The sequence below is a fragment of the Dipteris shenzhenensis genome, chromosome 11 (assembly GCF_047967505.1).
Source record: "Dipteris shenzhenensis isolate YYH24624 ecotype China chromosome 11, Dip_SZ_1.0, whole genome shotgun sequence".
Classification (NCBI taxonomy): domain Eukaryota; kingdom Viridiplantae; phylum Streptophyta; class Polypodiopsida; order Gleicheniales; family Dipteridaceae; genus Dipteris; species Dipteris shenzhenensis.
The window spans coordinates 39,675,321-39,683,673 of record NC_141606.1 but is presented as its reverse complement, the minus strand read 5'-3'; positions in this window follow the sequence as shown (position 1 = coordinate 39,683,673).

Genomic DNA, 8,353 nt, shown 5'->3' with positions numbered 1-8,353 from the left:
AAGAACGGTGAAGACATTGATGAGGAGGAAGCCTCCAAACACGTGGAATGCAAACTTTATCTCCTCTTTCATTGAGTACTTATGTCGTTCAGATCAATGTGTTGTTGATGCATTCATAGAGGGAAATTTCCATCATGGAGTCATTGAAGCTAAAGAGAAGGACGCTTGCATTTGTAACCAAGGATCAAGATGAGATTGAAGTGAATGGCACGTGCTCAAATCTAATCTCTGCATCTAAAGAATTGAGAGTATGGGCAAACCTAGAGGATGAAACTATAGAAAACCAAGAGGAATCGCATGGTGCAGATATGAAGGCTTCAACTAAGCAGCAATTGGCAGCACCAACAGGTGTACAAGACAACCAAACCCTTGAGGATATTAAGAAAATGGCCCAGCAGATATTTGCATGCAAAAAAACAAGTCAGAAGTCATAAATCTTCAATGATTTCAGAGACATTTATCTAAATTTCTCTTTTTTATTGAAGTGCATCTTTGAAACTGATCAATTCTTTCAAAATTGAATTGTTCATGTAAGTTTTGCAAGTACTATATTATTATGTAACTAAGTACTATTATCAAACTTAGTCCGGCATTATCTACCAACGATGAGAGGATATGAGCTGTTTTAAATCCGATCTTGGCTTTCAACCTTTACCAAGGATGAGAGGCTAAGATCGGTTTTAAAACCGATCTTATGATCTCCCACACAATAGAGCATGAGAGTAAGATGAAAGACTAAGATCGATTTTATTATAGGTCTTAACATTTCCCACTTGGTGGACTATGAGATGTTGAGATTGGTTTTGAAACCGATCTTCAATTTGGAAATGTAACATAGAATTCACTTTTGAGTTGTATTTGCAATATTTTCATATGAAGTTTATGTAGATATGAATTTAGATTTGAGTAAGGAAAAAAAATATGTGATTTGCATTTTGGGTTATGATCAATGCCTTTTCAAATTAGCAAATACAAATTGTGTCATGAGACCCCTGTGAAGATTAGAGATATAATCTACACAAAAATACTTAGATTACCATTGGCAATGTGAATGAGAATCAATCTTAACATCTCCACTTGGTGGACTATGAGATGTTGAGGTCGGTTTTGAAACTGATATTCTATTTGGAAATGTAATATAGAATTCACTTTTGAGTTGTAATCTTCATATTTTTATTTGAAGTTTATGTAGATATGAATTTAGATTTGTGTATGGAAATCTAATGTGGGATTTGCATTTTGGGTTATGATCAATGCATTTTCAAATTAGAAAATACAAATTGTGTCCTGTGATGATGAGACCCCCGTGAAGATTGGAGATATAATCTATGTGAATGAGAAAATATAATGTAGATTTAAGCTCAAATTCTTAAATGTATGCATGGACAACATTCATTGAATCCTAACTTCATACCTTGATACTTTTGCATGTCGTGACAAAGATGGAAATCCCCTGCATATAGAAATACCACACAGAGAAAAATCAAATGAGTCGATGGAACACATTGAATGTTCTCCATCTGTGAGAAAAAAGAAATTACTTGTACTTGACCTGAATGGAATGTTGCTCCTCAAGTTCAATAAGCCTTTTGATAAACACAAAAGCATACAGATTTTTAAGAGAACATGGATTGTTCTTTGAAATAGATGTGTTCAATTCTTAGATTGTTTGATCACTTTCATGTGGGCCCATGGTCAACTGCGTTAATCAAGAATGTGAATTACATGGTTCATTTGATGGAGAAGCTTACAGATAACAATTTCCATTCTACAAAATTATGGGGCAAGATCAATGCTACAAGCCACTTACAAAGATGTTATATAGTCCGGACAAGCCAGATATTCAATGCATGTTTAAGCCCTTTGGGCAAATGATAAAGAGTTTAATCCTAGTAACACCTTGCTTATTGATTATTGTCTGTTTAAGGGATGTGTAAACCCGGGAGAAAATGGTATGTATCCAGATAATTTTGACATAAGGGAGACTAATGATATATTGAATATTGAACTTCTCCCTTATCTCCTTCATTTGAGAGATGTGTCAGATATAAGAAATATTATCAAGCTTGACCGTTATGTGGCAAAGAACCAACACATACCAATCATCATTAGTTTATGTATTTCAAAGAAGTGATTTTGGAGTGGGAGGACTTTACTACAAAGTACATGAAACACTTCTTGGAGGAATATGCTCCAAGCAAAAAAATTAGTTCGAGTAGCTCAAGTCACTTTAAGATAGTCCAACATAGTAATCGAAGTGGAGATGCTTGTGATCGAGATAAGGAACAATCATCGAAATCCCAAGAGCAAGAACTAGAAATAGAATCAACTACTTTGGATTCTTCTAAACTAGACCTCCTGAAGAGGATAAAGCAGCCAAATTCTTTAAGTGATATGCAAGCTTGTATATATGTTTGAAATTGGGTTACAATCAACCATATATCATTGGAACTTTTTACCCTATAGTTACATAAATATTGCTTGATGGTTGTAAGAGTTGGTGTCAAAGACGTCACAAAAGAAAGGTCATGATGCCAAAATGTTGTATGCTTCTTTAAGGCATGAAGCTATTTCTAATGTAAATAAGTACTTGTGTATCACTGTTGATGACATGGATAAACATTATAGCCACCTAAGTCTAAAGTCTTGCATGTGTGGAGGCATAGGACATAAATTTTGAAAATTTTGTGACATGGATAAATTGCCTAATGATCATAATATCATAATAGTAATAATATGGTAACATCTATCAAGTAATATAGATACCCAAAGAGGACCATGAATGTTTGCCTCACGTCTTGCACATAAAAGTAGATAATTGTTGGAAAAAGAATAAAAATATATACATATTTATTTGATGAATTGTATGCATATGAGGGCAACAAGGAAATGCCATTTTGATAGGCCACACTAATTTGCATTATTTCAAGTATACCATGGGTCATAACAACCTAGTTATGCAATGGAATTACTATTTAGTGGATGGAGACTATTTATGGATTAACATGTATCCTTTATTAGAAAAAGTTATTCCCATGGACACAAAGGGGACACGATGGCATTACTATTCGGTGGATGGAGATTATTTATGGAGTAACGTGTTTCCTATATTAGACAAAGTAATTCCCATGGTTGAAAGCAATAATTTTCTTGTAAAAAATATACCACTCGACATGGATGAAATGACATGCTTGTAGATTATATTGGTTAAACTCCAAGAAAAAATGAGATAATTAAATTTATTTAAAGCCCCACTTGACTACCTTAAATCTTATCTAGAAAAGTACTAAAAGAGCAATCAAGAACATGTGAGATCCTTGGAGATGCCTTTTGAGACATGGAACAAGCTTATCAATGAATTTCACCTTGATAATTATGTAGTAGAAAGTGTGCTAATTATTTGTATGATCACTTGAATTCAAAGAGGATTGTTACTATTTGATCATCCAACCCAAAATCAATCATAGAATATCCAAGAGGCTGAACTTGGTCACTAAGGCTCTTCAAAGCTCAAAGGATGATGAAGGAAACCAACACATTCATGGCTCTATGGTATGTCAAGGAAAACCATTCAAAAGGTCTGGGTTATGTTGGAAAGAGTGTGAATGGTTTTCCTTGACATACCATAGATGATGATGAGTTACTACAAAGTGAACAACATCATTAATTTCTAGAAATAATGATGATGATCACTATTCAAAAATTTTGGACTTTCTCTCCTGGTTTGGACTTTTTTTTGGAGCATATCCTCTCCACTCAACTTCACTTAGTGAGCTCAAAAATTGGGTTTTTTAGAGCACTAAATGGGTCACTTATATACAAATATGGCCTTATTAAGCTAAAAAGTCAAGTGGTGACCTCTAATTAAAAAAAAAAAGGCTCAATGAAGCTGTAATTCCCAAACTTGTGCATGGTTCCCCCATCCAATAACTATAATAATAATAATAGTAGTCTCCTAACTCCACTTCAATGTTAACACTATACTGATAAAGTGAAAATATGATACCATATGAAAAGAGTTTGTTGAATTCAATAAATAAGTGGTGTATAGATACACCATTTTTTTGAAAAAAAAGAGTTTGTTGAATTCAATATATAAGTGATATATAGATACACCCTTTTTTTTAAAAAACAAAGCATACAATACATTATCTTATTGATGGTGTATAGATACACCATTTGTATGGAAAAAAGCATACAAAACATTATCTTATGCATCGGAAATGTGATGAATTAAAAAATGCCATTGAACATAGTAAATGTGAGTAGCAGCGAGGAAGATATATTAAATGGCAATCAATCCATTTACGTCATGTGTAGGATGCTCAAAAGTTGTATGCTTCTTGGAGAGAGGAAGCTATTTCACATGTCGATAAGTCCATGTGCATCACCATTGATGGCATGGACTAGAATACAACAACTTTGCCACGATATAGACGTATCCCACCAGCATTGGAGGGCAAACGTGCACTAAAAACACACTTGTGTGGAGTATTAATACATGGATGCTAAATCTTTTGTGATGTATGGACTGATAGTTTGCATGGCCATGATAGTAACCAAGTTGTTACATCAATCATGAAAGTAATAAGAAAGGTTAGAGATGCTCGCGGATGTTTACCTAACACATTGTGAATATTAGCTGATAATTGTTGGAGAGAGAATAAGAATAAATATATATTTGCTTTATGCTCTGTGCTGGTGGTTTGAAAATATTTGAAGAAGTGAAAGTTGGCTTTCTTCTTGTCGGCCCTACACATGAAGACATAGATCAAATCTTCAGTGTTATCTCTGGTGAGTTGAAGTCAATGGATGTTTTGACAATGGAGGATATGCTATTTCGAATTGGGAAAAAAATTGAAGGGTCTCACAAGGAAGAATCAAAAGTGGCTATCCTAGAGAGGATGGTAGATTGGAGAGCATTCATACAGCCACATTTACAAGCAAGAGATGATACCCTAATAGGACACACAAATACACACTACTTTCGGTTTCACATGCATAACAATATTCCAGTGATGCAATGGAAGCACTACTCAGTAAATGGAGATCATTTATGGAGTGAGTCAAATGCTTTATTACAACGAATAATTCCATTGGAGGAAACTAGATTTGTTCTTGCAAAAAACAAATCACTTGACATAGATGAAATGAAAGGCTTGAAATCCTTCATTAAACATCTTCAAAGTATGATGCAAAAATATCCAGAGCAATCAACTAAGAATTTGGAGATAATTAAATCAACTAAAGCACTTATCAAATCTTTAAAAAGACAAGAAAACTTCATGAGCATTGAATATTGTGAATCCTTTTGGCCGGAACAAGCTAGGTCACCAAGTTTTCCTTTGGATATAAATATGTTAGTAGATATGGAGGAAGCAGAGGGATGCCTTTTACCTCAAAAATATTATGGTAGGAAGGGATACAAACCCTTACCAAAGTTTATACCATCTAATGAGATTGAAGAGGGTCTATTTGTTGCAGTTTGGGCATTTGATCCAAGTTCAGAGTTGGATGACCAAGGTGGCCCAATTTGGGTTGCAAAGGTTGCTAAGATAGAAAGGGATGACAAGGGAACTCCTATGATATTCACAACTTTATGGTATGAACCAAAGCCATTGAAAAATCTCTCAAGAAGATATATAATACAACAACTCTATGAGGGATGCTTGCAAAAGAAACGTGAATGGGTTCCAAATAATGAGGGATTAACAGAGGTGGAAACCAGTAGCATTATTCATTGCTGGAAATCGAGGACACCAAGTTTTAAAAAGAAGCATGGATACAATGTTGAAAAATGTATCACAATCCCTGATCCAAGTCGTGTCCATATTAAACATCATTTGGCAAGACTTGACCCATCAAGCACAAATACATTACATGAATCTGATGACTCTGAATGATGTCTTACATTTTGACATCCTTTTCTTTGATGGTGTCTTGACATGGCAAAAATCTCTATGCCAAATTTTGTACAAGATTGACTGTGAAATCATGCTCTCGTCTCTGTCTTGTAAAGTTTTATTGACAGTTTCTCAGACGGACCTTCTTTGTCATTCCCAAAGGAAGATGTTGTTGACATTCAACATGTCCATCTAGCATTGTTTATTGAAGATGAGGCTGTGGTAATGCATGGTCTTCGAGAACTTGCTTTAATGTTGTGGTTGCATTTATAGTGCTTCCATGGAATTTAAGCTTGCAGGTATTTCCATGAATTGTATGAACCACTTTTTCTTTCACCTCTACCCAGATGGTCGAGTATGTGCCATGTGATAGTCCAGTTAACCATTGATATCCTCGATTGAAAATGGGTCTCCCATTAACCATGGGTTTCAATCTAGGTTTATAGTGTCTTGTGCTCAAATCTTGATTAGTGCCTTGATGAAGAAAGCATGAAAACTCTTGAAGAAGATAGTTATGTCTATTAGGCGCTGTCTTACTTCAAATACCAAGGCGTATGGCTACACAATCATCTTTCCCAACTTTTCTAATGCAAAGTCTATTGCAACAAACTCGCATAAGCATCCTTTTAGTGTCTTTTGCTCAAATCTTAATTAGTGCCTTGATGAAGAAAGCATGAAAACTCTTGAAGAAGATAGTTATGTCTATTAGGCGCTGTCTTACTCCAAATACCAAGGCGTATGGCTACACAATCATCTTTCCCAACTTTTCTAATGCAAAGTATCTTGCAACAAACTCGCATAAGCATCCTTTCCATATTCTCCTCGGATAACATTACATGTCTCTTTGATTCTGGAATTGATGCCATGATTCTTCGCCTCTTTATACTCACATACTTTCTTTTTGTAAATAGTGTCTTACGTTTTCTAGTTGTAAGCCCATCAGACCTCGAATCCATTTCCCTTGAATCTTCATCTCTATAATCAAATGCTGTGTGGGCTTGAGAATTATTTGATACCTTATAATATCTTGGAAATGGCAATCTGGTAGACATGTTCATTGATGTCAATTTGTTGCCAATGCCTCTTGAATTTTGTGGTTGAACTCTTTCTCCTTCGTAACTCAAGATTCTCCCATCTATATTCTCTAGCATGCTAGCAACAATATTATAAACAACATGACAAGTCTCAGATTCTCTGCCCCTTTTGCCCTGCATTCGAGTGGTAACATCATGATCATTGTCACTAATATTATCAATTCCTGTTATTGCATCACTTCGAGTCACTTGCAACACAAGACAAGTCTTCTATACCAGTGAATATATTTGAGTCACTTGCAATACAAGAAACCTTTTCTACATCAATATCTGTTACTATAATGTCCTCAATACCTGTGAGCATGCCACTATGATACTCTTGATCACTACTATAGCTTCTTATTAATTTGGATCCCATTCGTGTTATAGTCCTTTTCTTTTGATAATAGTCTGCTGTGTCTTCCATGACATTGAAGGAAACTGTCTTGGGCAAACTTGATTTCAAGAAAGCTAACCCCCATTTACAAGTACCATCAACTTGTAGATGAGACATAGTATTATGGACGTTTAGATGTGAAGTACTATCCATTGCATTTTGAATGACATCTGCACTAGTCAACCTAATTATCTCCAATATACAGAGAAAACTCTGAGCATAGCCCTTAAAGTTGCCAATTGCTAAAACTTCTCTAGAGCAAGATAACATCTCTACTTTTTTCCCCTCAAAATAAGTTTTCTTCATATCTTGAAAGTATGTCTTTGGAACAATTTCGTCTTGATCCCAGAGCATTCTGTGTGCTTGTATATCAAATATGTCACATTGTAAGATATCTCCCAATGTTTCAAAGTCTCCATGTGGATATTTTAAATGTACTTCATGATTTACAATGTTGGTGATTATCACTACACATCTTCTCTCACCACAACGTTGGAAATGATACACATTCATAGGATCAAGACTATGAATTCGTCCAAAAGCCACCACTTCATTCTTCTTATACAACACCACATCCATACCCTCTGTTAGGATGAATATCTATTTTATGTACAAAAATAGATTATCAACTAAAAAAAAGACACAATAAATAATCATTGAGCTTATTATTACTTAATAACTTTTATATCAAAACTAGCAAAGAAGGCATTAAACCTAAAGCCTACATCCTAAACTTTAAACAATTAATACCAAAACATCTTAATCACCGTAAATCCTAAAATTTAAACATTTAATTCCTAAACCTTAAACCCTAAATCCTAAACTCCTAAACAATAAATCCTAAACCCTAAACCCTAAACCCTAAACTCTAAATCCTAAACCCTAAATCATAAATCCTAAATCCTAAACCCTAAACCCTAACCCTATAATACAACCAAAATTTGATGAATTTTTTTGATTTGTGCAACAGGTTGGATATA